The sequence below is a fragment of the Pipistrellus hanaki genome, assembly GCF_964339955.1.
Source record: "Pipistrellus hanaki genome assembly, chromosome: 3".
In the NCBI taxonomy this organism is placed as follows: domain Eukaryota; kingdom Metazoa; phylum Chordata; class Mammalia; order Chiroptera; family Vespertilionidae; genus Pipistrellus; species Pipistrellus hanaki.
Window position 1 is genome coordinate 95,338,909 of NC_140505.1, and position 25,333 is coordinate 95,364,241.

A 25,333-nucleotide genomic window follows, 5' to 3' on the forward strand; every position below is an offset into this window, starting at 1 on the left:
GTGTGTCTTCTAGTTGAAGGTCCTACCTGGAAGATACTGTTAGTGAATGTTTACATAGAGTAAGTTTCAAGAGCAGTGGGTCTCCTCTTGATATCGCCTGAATTCACCTTTACCTGTAATTTAATATAGCTAGATGTTTAATAATATATTCCCTAGAGTTAGGATCATCTGAGTGTGGTTTTTCTACTGTAACATATTACATAATGAATCTGAGCCTTAGTTTCTCATTGGAAAATGAAGTTAATAATTGTGCCTGTCTCTGTAGGATGTTTTTGTGAGAATTGAGATTCACTCATATAAAGCTTTTTATTTAAATTAATAAATCTTTATTGTTCATATTATTACAAATGTTCCTCTTCCCCCCCCTCCGTTGCTCTCCTCCACCAGGTTCCCACCCCACCCTCTGCCCTTTCCCCACCCCACCCCCCATTGTCCTCATCCATAGGTGCACAGTTTATGTTCAGTCTCTTCCCACATCTCCCTCTCCCCTTTTTCCCCAAGAATTGACAGTTCACTCCCCTTCCATACCTCTGATTCTATTATATTCAACAGTTAATATTGTTCATCAGATTTTTTTTCAATTTCCTTGGTTGTTAGATTCACTTGTTGATAGTTACATATTTGTTGTTCATAATTTTTATCTTTATTTACTTTCTCTTCCGAAAGAACCCCCTTCAGCAATTCATATAATTCTGGTTTGGCGGTGATGAACTCCTTTAACTTATTTTTATTAGTGAAGCTCTTTATCTGGCCTTTGATTCTGAGTGATAGCTTTGCTGGATAGATTATTTTTGGCTGTAGGTTCTTACTGTTCATCACCTTGAATATTTCTTGCCATTTCTGTCTGGCCTGCATGGTTTCTGTTGAGAAATCAGCTGACAATCGTATAGGTGCTCCTTTATAGGTTACTACCTGCTTTGCTCTTGCTGCTTTTAATATTCTCTCTTTGTCTTTTGCTCTTGGAGTTTTAATTATGATTTGTCTTGATGTGGTCTTCTTTGGATTCCTTTTATTTGGAGTTCTGTGCGCTTCCTGGACTTGTAAGTCTAATTCTTTCACCAGGTGGGGGAAGTTTTCTGTCACTATTTCTTTCAGTATGTTTTCGATATCTTGCTCTCTGTCATCTTCTGGGACCCCCATAATTCTGATGTTGGTTTGCTTGAAGTTGTCTCAGAGGTTTCTTACACTATCTTCAACTTTCTGGATTCTCTTGTCTTCTTGCTTCTGCGGAGGAGTGTCTTCTGGCTCTTTATGTTCCAAATCTTTGACTTGATTCTTGCGATCTTCCATTCTGTTTTTAGGACTCTGTATAATATTTTTTTTATTTCAGATAATGTATTCTTTATTTCTTGTTGATCCCTTATTATTTCTTGTTGATTCCTTATTAATTCTAGTTGATCCCTTTTCATATCCTTATAGGTCTTATTGACCTTTTCTAGGAAATTCTTGAAAAACTTTATAAGCGTAGATTTGAACTCTATATCCAGTCGCTTTTTGTCCTCCATTTCTTTCGTTTGTGATCTTTTCCTTGTCTCTGCATTTTCACAGCTTCCCTGAGTTGGTAGCCTTAAAAGTCTCTGTGTTCTGCCTGGATGGGGCGGAGTTTCAGGGTGAAGCCTACAGCCTCGGCTTCCCTCAGCCCCGCCCTATGTAGCTCTTGAGTCTCAGTATTCCTTAGGGTCCTTCAGTACTCGTTGTAAGCACCTCTGAGAGAAAGGTGCCCTCGATTTTCGCCAGCTACCAAACAGTCTAGGCTCTCCCCAATGAGCCTGGAACTGGGGTTCAGTTCGGTTGGAAGTGGAGTTCAGAGCAGTCTGGAGCTTTTGTCTCCTTCCTGCCAGGGCAATCCCGCAGCACAGCCAACCGTCCCTTCTCTGCGCGCAATGTGCGCGCCTGGGTCCCTGGGGTCTGGCCTAGAACTGGGGTTCAGAGCAGTCGGAACTGGGGCTCAGCACATTCCAGAGCTCTTGTCTCCTTCCCAGTAGGGCAATCTGGCAGCAGAGTCAACAGTCCGTCCTCTGTGCTCAATGTGCACAACTCCAGGGGCTCTGCCTTTCGCCGCTCCCCTGGGATTCCGCCTCACAGCCTCGGCTCCCTCTGTACTAGCCTGGGTCCCCAGGGTCTGGCCTAGAACTGGGGTTCAGTGCTGACAGGCCTGGGGTTCAGCACAGTCTGGAGCTTTTATCTCCTTCCCGCTAGGGAAAGCCAGCCAGGCACTCAGCCTCCCTCCTCTCCAGCTCCGTCCTCTTCGCGCGCACCGTGTGTCTCCGTACCTTAGGCTTTTACAGCTCTTCCGCTCTTCCTTCTGGTTTTCTCCTTGCTTCTCGTTGTAGAATTTCCAGTCAGTCGACTTTCCTGTAGTTCTGGGTAATGTCCATTTTATATTTTAGTTGTATTTTATTGAAATTGTTGTGTGTGGCTGCAGTTAGGTGTTTACCTGTGCAGCCATCTTGGATTCTCGCTTTTTTTTCATGTAAAGCTTTTGATATAGTACCTGCCACATGATTAGTACTCAGATATCAGCTGATGATGATAATGGAATTATTTCTCTTCATAATTCATTAAATTTATAGGCCAGATGTTTAAAATTATCAACTTATGTTTAAGTTTTTATAAAATAACATACACTATTATGCAGAAAAATATACATACCATAAGTGTACATTTAATGAATTTTCACAAACTGAACACACTTTTGTGACCACCACCAGGTAAGAAGCAAAACATTATCAGCTTCCTGTAGCTTCATGCTCCCTTCCACTGACCCATTTCATGGGAAGCCACTTTAGTAGCACTGATTAGTTTTGCCTAGTATTTCACATAGATGGGGTCATATAGGACATATACTTGTGTGTGTTGCTTCTTTCATTAACATCCTATTTGTGAGATTTTTTTGTACTGTGATATACAATTGTGGGAAATTCATTCTCATTAGTCAGTATTTAGTTGTGGTCTATAACACAATTTATATACCTAGTCTGCTGTTGATGGGCACAGACATTTGGATAGCTTTCTGTTTAAGGTTACTACAAATAGTGCTGCTGGGAACATTCTAGTGCATGGAAAATGCATATACATACACACATACATATGTGCATACATATATAGTTTTTTTTGATAGATGCGTAGGAGTAGAATTGCTAGATCATAAGTTATATATACTTCATAATCTATACTAATAAAAGGGTATATGCTAATTAGACAAGGTTGACTGGATATCTTCCGGATGTCCAACTTCCTTCTGGACAAAGCCATAGTAGTGGGGGCTGAGACAGAGGCTGTTAGGGGTGATCAGGCTGGCTGGGGAGCAAGCAGTTAGAGGACGATCAGGTCAGAAGGGGAGGGCACTTTGGGGCGATTAGGCCGGCAGAGGAGGGCAGTTGTGGGCAGTCAGGCAGGCAGGTGAGCGGTTAGGAGCCAGCAGCCCCAGATTGTGAGAGGGTTGTCTGACTGGTTTAAATCAGCAGTTAGACATCTTCCAGTGGGTCCCAGATTGGAGAGGATGCAGGCCATGCTGAGGGACACCCCCGTGCCTCTCCCCCCCTCCCTGTGCACAACTTTTGTACACCAGGCCTCTAGTTAGTAGATAAAGCTAGGTTTTTGGGTTGTTGTGTTTTTTACCCATTTTCTTATTGTGTGCTCTTATGTAAGGGGTATTATAAAACATTAATAAAACAGTGTTTCTTCAAGTAAATTCTTCATTTGGTAATAGTTGGCCCTTAAATTTATGCCATCCATATCTAAATCTCTAAGTTGAAAAGGACCTGATTTTATTTAATCAATCACTTGTTGTGATGGCTGTTGTAACATAGCATGCTTGAGAGTTTAGTTTTCATTATGGGAAATAAAAAATAGAATAAGAAAACGTAATTGGTAATACTTTTAGGAAGCAGAATGTTATAGAGGTTAAGAACTCAGACTAGCTCCAGACTTTCCAGGTTCAACTCTTATCTCTGCCCCTGAGCAGTTGTGTGATGGCAGAGACTTTGCTTAGCTGTCTGTACTTCAGACCTCTCCTCTGTAAAATGAGGATGACAGTACTACATACATATGGGATTGTTTTAAGGGTTGAATCAAGTAACATATGTGATTAATAAATGTATAGTAATATATAATTAACTACAGGCCCATTATATATTACTATATATATATAGAGAGGCCATGCCCCCCAAGACCCAAAATTCATGCACTGGGGGGGTGTCCCTCAGCCTGGCCTGCCCCCTCTCACAATCCAGGAAGCCTTAGGGGCAGGAGAAGATCCAGCGATCAGGGGAAGGCGATGCCCCATCACATCTATGCTGCTGCCATTGCTGGCAGCACAAGCCTCGGCCGGTCCTGGTTACCAGAGCCCTGGGCAACTGGGCAGCTGACACCTGAGGCTTGCCTGTGCCTCAGGCCAGTCCTGGGGGGCTGAGGGGACTGGAGTATTCTGGAGGCCTGCTGCCCTGTGGGGCTGAGGGGACTGGGCTTGTGGGTGTGGCTGTGGGTGCTTCCATCTTTGAGGGCATGGCAGTCAATTAGTATATTCCCTCATTATTGGCTGTGGGCGCCACCATCTTTGAGGGCAGGGCAGTCAATTATCATATTCCCTCCTTATTGGCTGTGGGCGCCACCATCTTTGCAATGGCGTGGGGGTTCAATTAGCATATTCTCTCTTTATTAGATAGGATACTATAAAGTGCTTCAAAGAATGCCCACTTCACAATAAATGTCATCTAAATGCCATTATCTTCTTTTCTAGTGGTTGTTTTGGCACCTATTTAGCCTTCTGGCCAGGGCTTAAGTTTTCATATCCACTGCTTCCCTATTTCTACAAGTTTAGCTGCCTATCCAATTAAGTGTCCAGTGGCCCTGCTTCGCACATCCTACCTTCCTTGACATGACTCCATTATCTAGTATCATAATTGCATGTTTTACTTGTTTGTATTACCTTATAGGTACAATGTGCCCAAAAAAACCAACAGAAAAGAAGATAATGGCATTTAGGTGGCACTTATTATGTCCTAAGCATTCTTTGAAGCACTTTATAGTATATTACTAGAGGCCCGGTGCACAAAATTCATGCATGGGGGCAGGGGGTGTCCCTCAGCCCTGCTTGCACCCTCTCCAATCTGGGACTTCACTGGGATCGGACATCCCTTTCACAATCCAGGACTGCTGGCTCCCAACTGCTCACCTGCCTGCCTTCCTGATTTCCCCTAACCACTTCTGCCTGCCAGCCTGATCACGCTAACCACTCCCATGCCAGCCTGCTTGATGTCTAACTGCTCCCCTGCCAGCCTGTTTGCCCTCAACTTCCCTCCTCTGCCTGCCTGGTCACCCTAACTGCCCTCTCCTGCAGGGTTGATCGCCTTCATTTGCCCTCCCTTGCAGGCCTGGTCCCTTTGAACTGCCCTCCCTTACAGGCCTGTCCCTCCTAACTGCCCTCCCCTGCTGGCCATCTTGTGGTGGCCATCTTGTGTCCACATAGGGGTAGGATCTTTGTCCACATGGGGGAGCCATATTGTGTGTTGGAGTGATGGTCAATCTGCATATTATTCTTTCATTAGATAGGAGAGAGACCTGGTGCACAGGCGGGGGCCAGCTGGTTTGCTCAGAAGGGTGTCCCGAATCAGGGTGGGGTTCCCTTGGGGTGTAGGCGGCCTGGGTGAGGGGCCTGTGGTGGTTTGCAGGCCAGCCATGCCCCCCAGAGACCCAAGCAGAGGCCCTGGTATCTGGAATTTATTTACCTTCTACATTTGAAACTTTGTAGTCTGGAGCGGAGACAAGCCTCCTGCTTGCTCAGTGGCTGCAGCCATTTCTGTTTGGATTTGTTTACCTTCTATAATGGAAACTTTGTAGCCTTGAGTGGAGGCCTGGGCCCGCCAGAGTGTGTGGAAAGCTTGGCTTCCTCCGTTGCCGGGGAAACCCAAGCCTTCCTCCTGGTAGCCATCTTGGTTGGGTTTATTTGCATACCCTTATTTTCCGGCGTATAAGACGACTTTTGAAACGAAAAAAAGTCAACCGAAAATTGGGGGCAAAAGACCAAAATTGCACAAAAATTACCTGCAGATCTTGACGGCAAAGTAAGTCTTTTCTTTGAAGTGGGGGGTAGTCTTATACAGCGAATATAGGCATAAACCTGTTTTAACTGTAAAATTAGGGGGTCGTCTTATACGCCGGAAAATACGGTACTTGCTCTGATTGGCTGGTGGGCGTGGCTGGTGGGCATAGTGGGGTGATGGTTAATTTGCATATTACTCTTATTAGGTAGGATTATATATTACTATACATTTATTAATCACATACAGTGGTGCCTCACACAACAAACTTAATTCGTTCCAGGAGCAAGCTTGTTATGCAAAAAGTTCGTTATGTGAAACGCGTTTTCCCATAACAATACATGTTAAAAAAAATAATTCGTTCTGTAGCATAAAATATGCTAAGATGACATAAAAAAAATATGCTAAGATGACATATTTTTATTTAGATACATCTAAAAACATAATTTTAAAAAAAAAAAAAACACACATTTTTTAAATTTTAAGACAGACTAAGTAGAGTCTACCGAATCTTGCACATCTTCATCCATTTTCTGCTTTTTGGCCGATGGTTTCATGAAAAACCTGTCCAAAGTTCGCTGTGCGAGGCGTTCGTTATGCGAGGCACCACTGTATATTAACTTTCAGCTTTTTGAGGACGGGATCATTTCCCCACCTTTTACCACATAGTGAGTGTTCAGTAATTACTGAATGATTAAATTACTAAACCATTAAGGGCCAGCTAAGCTAAGCTGTCTTGACAACCAAAGACAGGAACTTAAGGTTCTCTTTCTTTTTTTTTTTTTCTTTTTTTTTTTTTTTAAATATATTTTATTGATTTTTTACAGAGAGGAAGGGAGAGGAATAGAGAGCTAGAAACGTCGATGAGAGAGAAACATCGACCAGCTGCCTCCTGCACACCCCCTACCGGGGATGTGCCCGCAACCAATGTACATGCCCTTGGCCGGAATCGAACCTGAGACCTTTCAGTCCGCAGACTGACGCTCTACCACTGAGCCAAACCGGCTTCGGCTAAGGTTCTCTTTCTAAATAAGAGTAGTATGCTGACAGATACTATATTATAAGTAATTACCAAGCTGTAAGATAGGGCTAATGTAACTGTGTTCAAAGGGTTCTTTAAGCTCAGAGGTTAGAGCAACAATTAGAGATCAAAATCTAGAGAAATTGGGTCTAAGAAAGCAAAAATACATTTTTAGGAAAGCTAAGTTATAAGTATGGGTATTTTAGTCAGTAAGTACTTACTGAGTATTTACTGTTTGTAAGACTGGTAGGCAATGGGAATTAAAAAAGACAGATAGGGACTTTACAGTTAAAGGGAATGACAGATGATAAGTGAACAAATAATTATAAATTGTGATAAATTTTTAAAAAGGAATATGATGAGGTAGAGCATAACAGTAAAAGCTGTTAGAAAAAAAGATATTTTAGATAGTATGATCAGAGAAGTCTTTTCTGAAGAAGTTCCATTTAAGTAGACCTTTGAGTATCTCTTTCACTGAAGTATAAGGTTCTTGAAGGAAGAATCTTTGTTTTTTAATAAATATTTTTCATTGAATTCAGAGAGGAAGGGAGAGGAAAGGAGAGATAGAAACATCAATGATGAGAGAGAATCATTGATCGCCTACGTCCTGCATGCCCCACACTGGGGATTGAGCCTGCAACCTGGGCATGTGCCTGGACCAGGAATCCAATCATGACCTCCTGCTTCATAGGTTGATGATCAACGGCTGAGTCACTTCAGCCAGGCAAGAATCTTTGTTTATTGCTGTGTCCTCATTACCTACAGTCAGACCTAGTGTATAATAGACAGATTGTTAAATACTTGAATGAATGAATGAATGAAGAGGAGAAGGGAGCATATGAAGAGCTGATAAGTGTCCTGCTGTGTATGACTAAGTGGTTAAGAGAGTTCGCTACACACTGAAGGGTGGAGTTTTGATTCCCGTTTCTGGGTTTCAGGTACAATTCCTGGCCCTGGTCAGAGTGCATGCGAGAAGCAACCAATCAGTGTCTCTCCCACATTGATGTTTTTCTCTCCTTCCATCCTTCATTCCCTCCCTCCCATTCCCTCTCAAAATCAATGGTAAAAAATATCTTCAGGTGAGGATTAACAACAACAAAAGGAGCTGGTAGGCATCTTCTATCTCTAAGTGTCATCATTGTAAAAAGAAAATATCTTTCCATCACTTCTCTGACATCACTTCAGAATTTGTTAGTCAGCTACAAAATGAAGTTCCTGCTCATTTGCATGGTATACAATATGCTTCATAAACTAAAATCTTACCAACTTCATCTCCATTACTTCTTCCTGGAATTGTGTACTCAAGTAATATATTATCTTGAACACACTGTTTTCACATCTTTGTGCTTCTATACCCTGTTCTTTTTGCCAGGATTCTCTTTCTCTGTCTTCATAAAAGATTCCTGTTAATCTTTTCAAAACCCAGGTTAGATACTACTTCTTCCAGGAAACTTTGATTGACAGCTCCCAGCCTCAAAGGAGCTTTTAGCTTACCTTGTAAAGTTAATGTATTTGTTATGCTGATTTGTAATTTGCAGTTATCTGTTTACATGGCTAACATTTCTTTTTTTTCTTTTTTTTAACATTTAATCATTTTTATTTATTTGTGTTTGTTTTTGTTAATACTCACCCAAGGATATTTTCCCGTTAATTTTTTAGAGAGACTGGAAGAGAGAGGGAAAGACAGAGAGAAACATCAATGTGAGAGAAACACATCAATTGGCTGCCTTATGCAGGAGCCCTGACCAGGGGAGGAGCCTGCAATCGTAGTACATGCCCTTGACAGGAATCTAACCCGGGACGCTTTGATCTACAGGCTGATGCTTTATCCACTGAGCCAAACCCGCTAGGGCTACATGACTAACATTTATACTAGACTTGCCCTAGCGGGTTTGGCTCAGTGATAGAGTGTTTGCCTGCTGACTGAATGGTCCCAGATTTGATTCTGGTCAAGGGAACGTGCCCGGGTTGTGGACTCGATTCCCAGTAGGGGGCATGTAGGTGGCAGCCAATCAATGATTCTCATCATTGATGTTTCTATCTCTCCCTCTCCTTCTCTGAAATTGATAAAAATATATTTTAAAAAACAAACATTTTTACTAGACTTTATGAGTGTACTTTTGAAGGAAAGGTGTGTATATTTAGTATTTGGACTTTAAAATTATATATATATATATATATATATATATATATATATATTTTTTTTTTTTTTTTTAAATAAATCTTTATTGTTCATATTATTACAAATGTTCCTCATTCCCCCCCACCCCCCCATTGCTCCCCTCCACCAGGTTCCCACCCCACTCTCTGGCCTTTCCCCATCCCCCATTGTCCTCATCCATAGGTGCAATTTATGTTCAGTCTCTTCCTGCACCCCCCCCCCCACCCCTCTTTCCCCCCGAGAATCATCAGTTCACTCCCCTTCCATACCTCTGATTCTATTATATTCACCAGTTAATATTGTTCATCAGATTTTTTAATTCCCTTGGTTTTTAGATTCACTTGTTGATAGTTACATATTTGTTGTTAATAATTTTTATCTTTATTTTCTTCCTCTTCCTAAAAAAACCCCTTCATCAATTCATATAATTCTGGTTTGGCAGTGATGAACTCCTTTAGCTTTTTTTTATTGGTGAAGCTCTTTATCTGGCCTTCGATTCTGAGTGATAGCTTTGCTGGGTAGAGTATTTTTGGCTGTAGGTTCTTGCTATTCATCATCTTGAACATTTCTTGCCATTCCCGTCTGGCCTACATGGTTTCTGTTGAGAAATCATCTGACAATCGTACGGGTGCTCCTTTATAGGTAACTACCTGCTTTGCTCTTGCTGCTTTTAATATTCTCTCTTTGTCTTTTGCTCTTGGAATTTTAATTATGATGTGTCTTTGGATTCCTTTTGTTTAGCGTTCTGTGTGCTTCCTGGACTTGTAAGTCTAATTTTTTCACCAGGTGGGGGAAGTTTTCTGTCACTATTTTTTCCAGTATGTTTTCGGTATCTTTTTTTTTTTTTTTTTAATCAATCTTTATTGTTCATATTATTACAAAGTTTCCTCATTTCTTCCTCCTTCCACCAGGTTCCCACCCCATCCTACGCCCCCTTCCCCTCCCCCATTGTCCTCATCCATAGGTGCACAGTTTATGTTCAGTCTCTTCCTCCCTCCCTTTCCCCTATAGTAAATCCCTTTCAGATAGTAAATCAGTTACTTAGCATTTTCTCATATCAGTAATACCTCCACATGCCCAAAGATACACTTCACACAAAAGACACTTCCAAATAGGTCAACCAACCTCATCCAGGCCCCGCACAAGGCACTCACAGATCAACACCCCAGCGCTATCCTAACTCCACATATTCAGATCTAAGCCTTCATCACTTGATTCAGCATACCCTCAAGTTCACGCAAAAGTTTCCAGCCATGTCTGAGAGGCAGCCTTGGGGCGGGGGCAGGCGAGGAGCGAGCTGTTCCAGGCCTGGCTGCTCCGGGCCTGGCCTCTGTTGCTCTGGTGCGTTCCACAACCAGCTGCTCCGGGTCTGGCCACTGCCGCTCCAGACCTGATTGCTCCGGGCTTGGCTGCTCCTGCTCCCAGCCTGGCCACATCCAACCCGGCTGTTCTGGACCTGGCTGCTCCTGACCCGGCTGCTCTGGGCCCGGCTTCTCCGGGCCCTGCCACTCTGGGTCTGGGTGTTCCTGGACTGGCCACCCTAGGCTTGGCCGCCTCCGCCTTAGGCCTGGCTGCCACTGCCCCAGGTCTGGCTGCTCCAGGCCTGGCTGTTGCTGCTCTGGTTCTGGCTGCTGCTGCTCTGGGGCCTGGCTGTTGCTGCTCCAGGCCCGGCTGCCACTGCCTTGTGCCTGACCATTCTAGGCCTTACCGCCTCCGTTCCCACATTCTGTCCTTTTTTTTTTTTTTTTTTTTTTTAAACGCATTTATGTTGCAATGTTGGCTGCTGAGTTGAGTTCTGACTTAGTCTTTGATTTTTCAAGATCTTCTTTGTGTTCTTTCTTAAGTAATTTTACTATCTTTTGCTCTCCCTTGATTTCTTCACATTGAGAACTTCTTCAGTTTCTTCCTCCTTGTCCTGGAAGCTCAGCAGGTTGGCCTGTGGCACCCCTTTGTTCTCCGCAGGCTCCTGCGCTGCTTCAGCCTGTTGCCGGGGTCGGCACCGCTGCCCAGGAAGCAGCCCACGGCCTCTGCTCCATTGCCCGCGCTCAGCGTTCGAAGGCTCGGGGGCACCCCCTCCCTGGGGGCCCCGTCGCCCGGTTCCTTGCTGGCGCCTGGCTGGCCTGTGTCCGGCAGTGGCTCCTGCTCCTCGTCGCGTTCCTCCAGTCTGGACATGTTTTCGGTATCTTTCTCTCTGTCATCTTCTGGGACCCCCATAATTCTGATGTTGGTTCACTTGAAATTGTCCCAGAGATTTCTTACACTATCTTCAACTTTCTGGATTCTCTTGTCTTCTTGCTTCTGCGGAGGAGTGTCTTCTGGCTCTTTATGTTCCAAATCTTTGACTTGATTCTTGTGATCTTCCATTCTGTTTTTAGGACTCTATATATTAATAATATTTTTTATTTCAGACATTGTATTCTTTATTTCTAGTTGATCCCTTTTTATTTCTTGTTGATCCCGTATTATTTCTAGTTGATCCCTTTTCATATCCTCATAGGTCTCGTTTATTTTATCGGCCTTTTCTAGGAAATTCTTGAAAAACCTTATAAGCATAGATTTGAATTCTATATTCCAATCGCTTTTTGTCTTCCATTACTTTCGTTTGTGATCTGTTTCCTTGTCTCGGCATTTTTGCTGCTTCCCTGAGTTGGTAGGGTGGCTTTGTATGCTAAGGTGTCCTATATGGTTCAGTGGGTCAGTCTCCCAGTTACCTGAGGTGGACAGTCTTGGTGCAGCCCTTTGTGGACTATGTGTACAGCCTTGTTGTAGTTAAGTATTGATTGTTGTTGGTATCACTCAGAGGAACTGACCTCCAGGCCATTTGGCTGTGAGGATCAGCTGTGTCAATGCCAGGAGACAGCCTTATTCAACTAGACTTGGAAAATTACAAAAGTCTCTGTGCTCAGCTTGGATGAGGCAGAGTTTCAGGGTGGAGCCTACAGCCTTGGCTTACCGTCAGCCCCGCCCTATGAGGTTCCTGAGTCTCAGTGTTCCCCAGTGTCCTTTGGTACTTGCTGCAAGCACCTCAGAGAGAAAGGTGCCCTCGAGTTTCACCTGCTACCAAACAGTCTGGGCTCTCCCCCAATGAGTCCGGAACTGGGGTTCAGTGCAGTTGGAAGTGGGGTTTAGAGCAGTCTGGAGCTTTTGTCTCCTTCCCGCCAGGGCAATCCAATGGCACATTCAACAGTCCGTCCTCTGCACACAATGTGCGTGCCTCTGGGATTTCCTTTCACCACTCCCCTGAGTTTCCGCCTTACAGCCCAGACTCCCTCCGTATGAGCTTGGGTCCCCAGGATCTGGCCTGGAACTGGGGTTCAGTGCAGTCGGAAGTGGGGCTCAGCACCATCTGGAGCTTTTGTCTCCTTCCCCCTAGGGCAATCTAGTAGCAGAGTCAACAGTCCTTCCTCTGCACACAATGTGTGTGCCTCCAGGACTGCCTTTTGCTGCTCCCCTGAGTTTCCGCCTTACATCCCAGACTCCCTCCATATGAGCCTGGGTCCCCAGGGTCTCGCCCAGAAGTGGGGTTCAGCACAGTCTGGAGCTTTTATCTCCTTCCAGCTAGTAAACGCCAGCCAGGCACTCAGCCTCCCCTTCTTCTCCGACTCCGTCCTCTCCCCACTTGCGCACAGTGTCTCCGTACCTTAGGCTTTTACAGCTCCTCTGATTTTCCTTCTGGTTTTCTCTTTCCTTCTAGTTGTAGAATTTCCAGTCAGTCAACTTTCCTGTAGTTCTGGATAATGTCCATTTCGTATTTTAGTTGTATTTTTTGAAATTGTTGTGTGAGGCTGCAGCTAGGCATTTACCTATGCCGGCATCTTGGTTTCTCCAGTATTTTGATTCTTAATAACTAGACATTGCATGCTCTTTCTTTATGTTTATTATATATTTAAATTAAAACTGTCTGAACATAACCTAAAATGATTATTTTATAGTTTGAATTATGTTCAGAAGTTTTTAATGAAAAATAGACTTCTAGTAATAATTTCAACACATTCATTTTAAATTCTATTTTATTCCATTCCTCATCTAAAATTTGGTCATCTCTTGAGATTTTCATTTGGTATTAGGTTTTCATAATTTATAACCTTAGTTCTTAAGGAAAAATAATATTAAGGCTTAGAATACTAATATAGGCTACAAATAAGACAGCCCAGGGAAATTGGTTCAGATTTCATAAGGAAACTAATATTTGGTTAAAACATCTCCTATCCAGTTACATACTTAAGGTCATGGTACCAGCATTGGAGTTTTTGGGTTCCCCAAGATAGAAATCAATTAGAATCTCAGAGAAACTTCCAGACAGGTTTTTTTTAAAAAAATAGCTTTTTATTTTTAGATTATACCCTGTTTCCCCAAAAATAAGACAGTGTCTTATATTAATTTTTGCTCCCAAAGATGCGCTAGGTCTTATTTTCAGGGGATGTCTTATTTTTCCATGAAGAAGAATATGGTACACATTTATTGTTAAATGAAAAAATAAAGAAAATTTATTACCTGTATACGGTACGGTAGTATGGTAGTTGTCAACACAAACCAGACAAACTGTGAATCCTACAGTATCAAGAATTTACTCATTTATTCAATGACAATCATGTCATCATCTTCTGGAACATCATCATAACAATCCAATTCCTGAATTTCCTGGTGAATTTCTTGTGACTTCATTTCTTCCAGAATCAGTGAACCAAATCTCTCATGTTTAGCAATAGCACTGTCTTTAAATGAGTACTTCTTGTCAAGGTAGCCTGCTCGCAGTGCATTTGCAATGCAACTGTCAGTGATTTTCTCCTATGAATTCTTTACCCAAGTCACAACTTCTTGCAGTTTAGGTTTCACAAAGTTTCCATGCTGATTTCTCTCCATTCTATTTTCAATGTAGTCATTAATTTCCATGTGCAGATTGTCTTTGAATGGCTTGTTTATTGCAATATCAAGAGTGTGGAGATAGGCCATCATTCCTGTGGGAATCATTATCTGATCTATTTTTCTTTCGTGAAGAAATGTCTTCATGTCTTTAGTGCTGTGAGTACTGACTGCATCCCAGACTAGCAGACCTCTTTGGCTCCCTTGCATAACAAGCAGCAGCATTAAATTGACCCACTTCCTTATAACTGCTTGTGTGGCCCAGGCTTTTTCAGTTTCAAGAATAAAAACTCCCAAAACACGTTCAATCTTTTCCTTCTTGCCCTTAGAAATGATTAAAGGTGGGATTTTAGTGCCATCCAGATGAATTGCCAAAATACAGGAAACACGTGCACTTTCTTAAGCAGTGGAGGGAATGTACACTAAGGAGGCAACCCGCTGTTCAATTGTTTGAGATGATTGGCCCATAAACACTGCAGTTTCATCCATAGCAATCATGTTGGAAAGATTGTATTTAGAGAAATCAGCATCATCAATAAAGGACTTGAACGCAAGTGCTCGCTTAATAACTTGAGTATCTTCCAACCTAAACAATGTTGTAGATCTTCTTAAAGACAGTTCACTTTGCTGAAGGAAATTATCTAGCCAGTGTTGTGATGCTTTGAAGTCTTCGGGGGCTATGTCAAACTGTGGTGCCAATTGCAAGGGCAAATTCTTGAATCTGAGCCCTATTCACAACCAAAGCCCCTGCTTTCCTGTCAACAACCCATTCACAGATCAGGTCTTCCAGCTCGGAAAATAATGGTTGGCGACCTGATCCACACTTGCGCTTTTTAGCATTTCCCTTGTCCACTTGTTCAATGAGGTTACCATACTCTGCTCGCCATTTTTGGACCAATCGGATACTCAACATCTTCTCTTTGCAGAAAGCAGTAAGATTTTGGCCCCAAGAGTCTTCCACGATTTCTTTCTTGTACTCCACAGAATAGCTTTTTCTTTTTGTGCTCATTTCTAAGGGTAAAAATAAGGAATTGGGGTATCAAGGTGGGGGGAGGGGGATCACTTAAAATGACACAGGGGGAATCAGAGGGGGCAATCAAAATGGCACAGGAGAATCAGAGGGGGGATTACCATTTTAATAACCCCTTTTGATCCTCCTGTGTCATTTTGATTGCCCCCTCTGATCCTCCTGTGTCATTTTAAGTGATCCCCTCCCCTCACCCTTGTGCCACTGAACACCTTCACCAGACATCCCCCCTATCCCTTTATGAGACATTTACCCCCTGGGGCCTGCCTGGGGACTGTCACTGGGCTTGCTGGGGCCTGGATCTGGGCTGGAGCAGGGTCTGCCACTGACTGAGAACCTTCAGTCATCATGAGGGCGGCCGCGAGCATCAGGTAGTGTCACCAGAAACAGACCAGCACTCAGCACCTTCGCCGCGTCCTGTCCGCTCTAATCCTCCTGTTCTTCTACACGCATCTGCGAAAGTCTCCTCCTTTCTCACCGCTCACTTGGACCTCTGCTCTGCCTCCATACAGCAGTGATGTTAGGACTTCGCGTAACCTCACTGGTTGCTAGACGCCAGTTGGGTCGGCCCTAGTGACCAGTTTACGGTAAATTAATTTTCATTCTGAGACAGAGCCTAGGGGGGGCCTTATTTTCCGGGGGGATGCCTTATATTTCACTCAGAAGGAAAACTGTAAGTAGGTCTTATTTTTGGAGGATGTTTTATTTTCAGGGAAACACGGTAAATCCCATTTGGTTGAAATCCTATCCATGTGGACAATTTGCATATTAGACTTTTATTATATAGGATTCCCTAAGCTGTACTTAATATCCCTGTGACTATTTTATATCTATCATTTTGTATTTTTTAATCCTTTACCTTTTTTACCAATTTCCTCAATCTTCCTTCCAACTGGCAGCCATCAAAATATTATCTGTATGTGTGACTTCATTTCTTTTCTTGTTGTTTATTTAACTTGTTTTTTAGATTCCACATAGAAGAGAAATCATGGCATTTGTCTTTATCTGTCTGACCTATTTCACTCAGCACAATTTCCTTTAGGTCCATCCATATTGTTGTAGATGACTGGATTTCATTCTTTATTATGGCTGAGTCATATTTCATTGTATATATGCATTACCTCTTTATTCATTTATCTATTTTTAAAAAATATATTTTATTGATTTTTCACAGAGAGGAAGAGAGAGGGATAGTTAGAAACATCGATGAGAATTATCTATCAGCTGCCTCTTGTACAACACCCTACTGGGAATGTGCCTGCAACCAAGGTACATGCCCTTGACCGGAATCGAACCTGGGACCTTTCAGTCTGCAGGCTGACGTCCTATCCACTGAGCCAAACCGGTCCCGGCGCATTTATCTATTTTTTATGTTTTAATTGATTTAAGAGAGAGGAAGGAAGAGGGAGAGATTGAAATATTAATAATGAGAGCCATCTATTGGCTACAACATACATGCCCCCTACTAAGGATGAAGCCCCCAACTCAGGAATATAGTCGTGTGCCCTGACCAGGAATAAAACCATGACTTCTTGATTCACGGGTCAACCTTCAACCACTGAGTCACACCAGCAGGGCTCCATTCATCTATTTTTTAAAAATATATATTTTTATTGCTTTTTTACAGAGAGGAAGGGAGAGGGTTAGAGAGTTAGAAACATTGATGAGAAACATCGATCAGCTGCCTCTTGCACATTCCCTACTGGGGATGTGCCCCCAACCAAGGTACATGCCCTTGATCAGAATTGAACCTTGGACCCTTGAGTCTGCAGGTCGATGCTCTATCCACTGAGCCAAACCAGTTAGGGCTCCATTTATCTATTGATGGGCATTTTGGTTGCTTCCATATATCTTGGTTATTGTAAACAGTGTTGTAATGAAATAATGGATGTACAATATATATTGTTGTTTTTTAATCCTCACCTGAGGACACACTTAAAAAGAGAAGGGGGAAGGGAGAAAGAGGGAGAGAAGGGGGTGGGCGAGTGAGAGAAACATCTATCAGTTGTGTTCCGCACATACCCCAACCAGAGATTGAACTCACTACCCAGGTATGTGCCCTGAATAGGAATCAACCAACAACTTCACCGTTCACAGGACAGCACTCAACCAACTAATCTACTTTGCCTGGGCTATATATGCATTTTTTATTTAGTTTTTGGATAAATACCTAGAAGTGGAATTTCTGGGTCCTTTATTTTATTTTATTATTTTATTGTTTGAAGTATTACATATAGTAGTACATATATCTCCTTTTTGTTCCCCATTGACCTTCCCTCAGCCTCCCCCATCCCCTATCCTAAACCCTCTTCCGAACCGCCCCCTCCAGTGTCTTGTGTCCATTGGTTGTGCTTATATGCATGCATACAAGTCCTTCAGTTGATCTCTTCCCCCCCCATTCCCAACACACCCCAGCCTTCCCGCTGTAATTTGACAGTCTGTTCTATGCTTTACTGCCTCTGTATTCCTTTACTGTATTTCTTTTTGTTCATCAGGTTATAATGTTCTTTATTTTCTATAAATGAGTGAGATCATGTGGTATTTTTCTTTCATTGCCTGGCTTATTTCACTTAACATAATGCTCTCCAATTCCATCCATGCTGCTGCAAATGGTAAGAGTTCCTTGATAGTGTAGATGTACCATAGTTTTCTAATCCACTAATCTGCTGATGGACATTTAGGCTGTTTCCAAATCATAGGTATGGTGAATTTTGCTGCTATGAACATAGGGGTGCATATATCCTTTCTGATTGCTGTTTCTAGTTTCTTGGGATATATTCCTAGAAGTGGGATTACTGGGTCAAATGGGAGTTTCATTTTTTGTTTTTTGAGGAAACTCCATACTGTTCTCCACAGTGGCTGCACCAGTCTGCATTCCCACCAGCAGTGCACGAGGGTTCCTTTTACTCACCATTCTTGCCAGCACTTGTCTTTTGTCAATTTGTTGATGATAGCCATTCTAACAGATGTGAGATGGTACCGCATTGTTGTTTTTATTTGCAACTCTCGGTTAAGTAGTGACTTTGAGCATGTTTTCATATGTCTCTTGGCTTTCTTTCTGGGGTTTTGTTTTGTTTTTTTTAAGAAAAGTTTCTATTTAGGTTCGTTGCCCATTTTTGTTTATTGGATCATTTCTCTATCTTTTATTAAATTGTATGAGTTCCCTGTAAATGTTGGAGATTAAACCTTTATCAGTATAACATTTGAAATATGTTATCCCATATAGTGGGCTTTCTTGTTGTTTTGTTGATGGTTTCCTTTGCTGTGCAAAAGCTTTTTATTTTGATGTAGTCCCATTATTTTTATTTTCTCTCTAGTTTCCATTGCCCTAGGAGTGGTATTGGTGAAGAAATTACTTCAGAATATGTCTGAGATTTTACTGCCTGTGGATTCTTCTAGTATTTTTATGGTTTCCCATCTTATGCTTAAGTCCTGTATCCATTTTGATTTTATTTTTGTGTATGGTATAAGTTGGTCTAGTTTCATTTTTTGGCATGTATCTGTCCAATTTTCCCAACGCCCTTTATTTAAGAGACTACACTCCATTGTATGTTCATGCCTCCTTTGTCAAAAATTAATTGAGCATAGTGGTTTGGGTTGATATCTGGGTTCTCTATTCCATTGATCTATATGTCTGTTCTTGTGCCAGTACCAAGCTGTTTTGAGAATAGTGGCTTTGTAATACAGCTTGAAATCTGGTATTGAGATCCCATCCACTTTGTTCTTCTTTCTCAGGATTGCTGTGGTATTTGGGATCTTTTTTTATTTCAGATGAATTTTTTGAGCATTCTTTCTGGTCTGTGAAATATGCTGTTAGTATTTTAATGGGGAGTGCATTGAATCTATAGATTGCTTTGGGTAGTATGGACATTTTAATGATAGTGATTCTACCAATCCATGAACATGGTATGTTCTTCCATCTGTTTATGTTTTCTATCTGTTTTTTCAGTGTCGTTTTCCATCTATAGGTCTTTTACCTCCTTAGTTAAGTTTATTCCTAGGTATCTTAATTATTTTGGTGTGATGGTAAATGGGATTGCTTTTTTCGTCTTTCTGTAAGTTCACTATTGGTATATAGAAATGCCATAGATTTCTTGGCATTAATTTTGTATCCTGCTACACTGCCGAATTCATTTATTAAGTCTAATAGTTATTTTATAAAGTCTTTTGGGTTTTCTATGTACAGTATCATGCCATCTGCAAATAAGGACAGTTTTACTTCTTCTTTCTGAATTTGAATGTCTTTTATTTCTTCTTTTCTAATTGCAATGGCTAATACTTCCAGTACTATGTCAAACAGGAGTGGTGAGAGTGGGCATCCCTGTCTTGTTCCTGTTCTTAGAGGGAATGGTTTTAGTTTTTGCCCATTGAGTATGATGTTGGCTGTGGGTTTATCATATATGGCTTTTATTATGTTGTGATATGATTTTTTTATTCCCACCTTGCTGAGAGTTTTTCTCAAGAAACGGTTTTTGATATGAAAAGTGTACTTTTCCATGTCTTCATGACATTTGGAAATGCCTGGAGTGATTTCTCCCTGAAATTTCCACAAATAAATAACTTTAGAGATGCCTTAGCAACATGTGCAGAGTAACCCTTTCCCCTCCTGTCTGGACCCCAGTCTGCAGTAGGGGGAGAGGGTGGCACCCCAGGTTAAAGCCCAGAGCACTGATATTTGAGATCACAGCAAAACCCTCACCTCTGTCCCTTACCATCCCATTTCAGCAGGAATTGGGCGGAGAGTTCCGGCATCTGCGAACCCTCACCTGTCCAGCCTTGCTCTTCTAATTGTCCATGGACCTTAGAGCAGGCTTTTTGCAATTTTGGACTTTCTTTTCTACACTGTTAGTTCTGGCCTCTGGCTGCAAGAGGATCCCAAGTCAAGGCAACTCAGAATGCCGAGTTGAACTTGCAGAATTTACTTCTGTGGGCCAACGAGTTTATAGTATTTTTAAAAAAATATATATTTGTGTTGATGTCAGTGAGGAAGGGAGAGGGAGAGAGAGATGGAAACGTCAATGATGAGAGAATCATGGATCAGCTGCCTCCTGCATGCCCCCCACTGGGGATTGGCTGCCTCCTGTGTGTCCTCCACTGGGGATCTAGCCTGTAACCTGGGCAGGTGCCCTTGACCAGAATCAAACCTGGGACCCTTCAGTCCTCAGGCTGACGCTCTATCTACTGTACCACACTGGCCAGGGCCGTCCTTAGTAGTAGTTTTTTGTCCTTTATTCAAAGTTGCTCAGAATGGATACAGACTTAGGCCTCCCAGGGAAGCAAGAAGGAGCCGATGGCCACAGGCATGCATAGGAGCAGCTCACCTGTTCCGCCTCAGCCCCCCTCCATCCCCTGGCACTCACTGAGTCTACCCCCTGAGTGTGTCTTTTATGGATGTGAAGAATTGTAATCTGGATGGTCTCACTCTGACCGCTGGGTACACTGGCTCTTGGATCTCCAAGGAGTTGCAAAGTCTGTTACTGCCTGAGGCCACCCAACAGGAGCTACATAGAGATCTTCAGATTCCTCCTCTTTGTTTGGGGTTTGGAAGTACCCAGATGAGGCCCAACTGTGAAGCAGTGCAAGCTGCTGTGGAGCTTTCGACCTTCTTTTGGAAGCTCTGGTGCTCTCTGATCCAGCTGCAGTTTGTTAGGTTTTAGATTGCAAAAGGCCAGCCCATTCATATGCAAAAGCCTCTGTGCACAGCTTAGGTGGGGTTGTAAATTGAGTGGGGCAGGATCTCAGGGAATCACCAGGGTGGAGCAAACGGCAATGGCTGCCCATCAGCCCTGCACCTAAGAGGCCCCGGGTCTCTGTATCCCCTGGCACCATGTGAGAGCAATGATGGCTGCAAGCACCTCTGAACGAAAGCTGCCCTCGAGTTCCGGCCCAATGCGAGACAGTCCAGTTTCTCTCAGTATGAGTCTGGGTCTCCAGAGTCTCACCCAGAACTGGAGTTCAGAGCAATCAGGAGCTTGTATCTCCCAATTGAAAAAGACAACAGCATACCCAGTTTGCCAGCCCATTTTTAGTGCACCTCCATACCTCCAACTTCCACACCTCTGTACCTCCTTCTGGACTCAATGGCTTTTCTCTTTCCTTCTAGTTGTAGAATTTCTACTCAGCCAGCCTTCCTGTGGTTCTGGATGATATTCATTTTGTCTTTTAGTTGTAGTTTTGATGTGGTTGTGTGTGGCAGCAAGTTCAGGTATTTACCTATGCTGCCATCTTGGTTCTCTCCTAATTCTTTATTATTTTATTTTAATGGGCCATCTTACAATGTAGGTAAATATTTCTGTACCTGAAAATTTCAAGAGGGGTGGATCTTGGAAATATGGTCTGAAGATTCCTCCCTGCCTGAAGTTAGATAAGTGACCGCAAAATCAAGTGTAAGATCACAGGAATCTTTCCTGACTTCTTTCTGCCCTGTTTATTTGTCTGTGTTGCTTCTTGTTTTTTATAAGTAGTTGGTTGTGCCATCAAGATTGGATTAGGGGAGCCAGTCCAGGTAATCTAAATAGACTCCTCCAATTCCTACACTGTGATGTTTTGGTCAGGTTAGAGTAATGGTCTTTAAAAAGTAAGAACATATATTTTATATCAGTACAAAGGAAATGTGCTAGAGTAGAACTCAAATGACTTGTATTTAATCCTAGAAAAAACCATAGATAGCACAATCTCAGACACCTCTCATATCAATATGTTTGCTGATAAATCTCCAAAGGAAACTAAGGAGAAAATAAACAAATGGAACTACATCAAAATAAAAAGCTTCTGCACAGCAGAAGCCATCAACAAAATGAAAAGGGAGCCCACTATATGGGAGAACATATTTGGCAATGATGTATTTAATAAAGGGTTAATATCCAAAATATATAAAGAACTCATACAAGTTAACAAAAGCAAGACAAACAATCCAATTAAAAATCGGGCAAAGGACCAAAATAGACACTTCTCCAAAGTGGGCATACGGAAGGCCAAGAGACATGCAAAAAATGCTCAAAGGCACTAATCATTTGAGAGATTCAAATTAAAACAACAAAAGGACTTGCATGCATGCATATGAGCATAACCATGGACACAGACAGTAGTGGGGTGAGAGCACGTGTTGGGGGATGGGAGTATCTGGGGAGAGGTGAATGGGGGGAAAAGGAGACTCGTGTAATGCTTTAAACAATAAAGAATTTAAATTAAAAACAAACAAACATGACAATGAGGTATCACCTCATACCTGTCAGAAGGCTCCCATCAACAAATCAACAAATGACAAGTGCTGGTGAGGATGTGGAGAAAAGGGAACCCTACTACTCTGGTGGTGGTAATGCAGACTGGTGCAGACATTATGGAAAACAATATAGCGTTATAGAGTTTATTCCAAAAGTTAAATATGGAATTGCCATTTGAATCAGTAATCCCACTTCTAGGAATATATCCTAAGAAACCCAAAACATCAATCAGAAGAATTATGCACCTCTCTGTTCATAGCAGCACAGTTTACAATAGCTTAAGATCTGAAAACAGCCCAAGTGCCCATCAGTAGATGAATGGATTAAAAAGCTGTGGTACAGATTAAGAAGCCACACAAGAGAGAGAAACCAAGATGGCGGCATAGGTAAATGCCTAGCTGCAGCCTCACACAACAATTTCAAAAAATACAACTAAAATATAAAGTGGACATTATCCAGAACTACAGGAAAGTTGACTGACTGGAAATTCTACAACTAGAAGGAAAGAGAAAACCAGAAGGAAAATCAGAGGAGCTGTAAAAGACTAAGGTACACAGACATGGTGCACACGTGGGGAGAGGACGGAGCCGGAGAGGAGGGGCAGCTGAGTGCCTGGTTGGCATTTCCTAGCGGGAAGGAGATAAAAGCTCCGAACTGTGCTGAACCCCAGTTCTGACTGCACTGAATCCCAGTTCTGGGTGAGACCCTTTGGTCCCAGGCTCATACAGAGGGAATCGAAGCTGTAAGGCCGAGCGGTGAAAGGCAGCCCCGGAGGCATGAACATTGTGTGCAGAGGATGAACTGTTGACTGTGCCGCTGGATTGCCCTAGCAGGAAGGAGACAAAAGCTCCGGACTGTGCTGAGCCCCAGTTCCGACTGCACTGAACCCCAGTTTTAGGCCAGAACCTGGGGACCCAGGCTCATACGGAGGGAATCTGGGCTGTAAGTCGGAAACTCAGGGGAGCTGGGAAAGGCAGAACCCCGGAGTCGCGCACACTGCGCGCAGAGGACTTACTGTTGACTGTGCCATTGGATTGCCCTAGCGGGAAGGAGACAAAAGCGGGAAGGAGACAAAAGCTCCAGACTGCTCTGAATCCCACTTCCAACCCCACTTCCAACTGCACTGAACCCCAGTTCTGGGCTCATTGGGGAAGAGACTAGACTGGTAGTGGGCGAAACTTGAGGGGACCTTTCTCTCAGAGGTGCTTGCAGCGAGTACCAACGCACTGACTACCAAAGGACACTGAGGAACACTGAGACTCAGGAACCTCATAGGGCGGGTTTGACTGTAAGCCAAGGCTGTGGGCTCCACCCTGAAACTCCGCCCCATCGAAGCTGAGCACAGAGGCTTTTGAATAAGGCTGTCTCCCGGCATAGACACAGCTGATCCTCACAGCCAATTGGATTGGAGGTCAGTTTCTCCCACTGATACCAACAACAATTAAGACTTAACTACAAAAGGCTGTACACACAGTCCACAAAGAGGTGCACCAAAAGTGTCCACCTCAGATAATTGGGAGGCTGATCCACTGAACCATATAGGACACCTTAGCATACAAAGCCACCCTACCAACTCAGGGAAGCAGCAAAAATGCCGAGACAAGGAAACAGATCACAAACGAAAGAAATGGAGGACAAGAAGAGACTAGATATAGAGTACAAACCATGCTTATAAGGTTTTTCAAGAATTTCCTAGAAAAGGCCAATAAAATAAACAAGACCTATGAGGATATGAAAAGGGATCAACTCGAAATAAAAAGAGATCAACTAGAAATAAAGAATACATTGTCTGAAATAAAAAACATTACACAGAGTCCTAAAAACTGAATGGAAGATCACAAGAATCAAGTCAAAGATTTGGAACATAAAGAGCCAGAAGACACTCCTCCGCAGAAGCAAGAAGACAAGAGAATCCAGAAAGTTGAAGATAGTGTAAGAAACCTCTGGGACAACTTCAAACGAACCAACATCAGAATTATGGGGTTCCAAGAAGAGAGAGAGAGAGCAAGATACCGAAAACATTTTGACAGAAATAGTGACAGAAAACTTCCCCCACCTGGTAAATGAAATAGACTTACAAGTCCATGAAGCGCACAGAATCCCAAACGAAAGGAACCCAAAGAGGACCACACCAAGACACATCATAATTAAAATTCCAAGAGCAAAAGACAAAGAGAGAATATTAAAAGCAGCAAGAGCAAAGCAGGTAGTTATCTATAAAGGCGCACCCATATAATTGTCAGCTGATTTCTCAATAGAAACCATGTAGGCCAGACGGGAATGGCAAGAAATGTTCAAGATGATGAATAGCAAGAACCTACAGCCAAAGATACTCTACCCAGCAAAGCTATCACTCAGAATCAAAGGCCAGATAAAGAGCTTCACTAATAAAAAAAAAAGCTAAAGGAGTTCATCACCACCAAACCAGAATTATATGAATTGCTGAAGGGGGTTCTTTAGGAAGAGGAAGAAAGTAAAGATAAAAATTATGAACAACAAATATGTAACTATCAACAAGTGAAACTAAAAACCAAGGGAATTAAAAACCTGATGAACAATATTAACTGTTGAATAGAATCAGAGGTATGGAAAGGGAGTGGACTGATGATTCTTGGGGAAAAGAGGAGTGGGGGGTGTGGGAAGAGACTGAACATAAACTGTGCACCTATGGATGAGGACAATGGGGGGTGGGGAAAGGGCAGAGGGTTGGGTAGGAACCCGGTGGAGGGGAGCAATGGAGGGGGAAAAATGAGGAACTTTTGTAATAATATGAACAATAAAGATTTATTTAAAAAAAAAAGAAAGCTGTGGTTCATTTATACCATGGAATACTATGCAGCAGTAAAAAACAGAAGAATCTCTTACTCTTTGAGATAGCATGGAGGGACCTGAAGCAAATCATGCTAAGTGAAATAAGTCAGTCTGAGAAAGACAAGTACCACATGATTTCACTCACATGTGTAATCTAAGTAACAAAATAAGCTGATGAGCCCTAGC

At 42.6% G+C, this 25,333-nt stretch overlaps 1 protein-coding gene across 2 annotated transcripts in view; it reads left to right on the forward strand.

Moving 5' to 3' along the window:
• The window catches only part of ZDHHC20 (zDHHC palmitoyltransferase 20), a 99,181-nt gene that overhangs the window by 14,112 nt on the left and 59,736 nt on the right, over nt 1-25,333 (forward strand). The window lies entirely within an intron of this gene.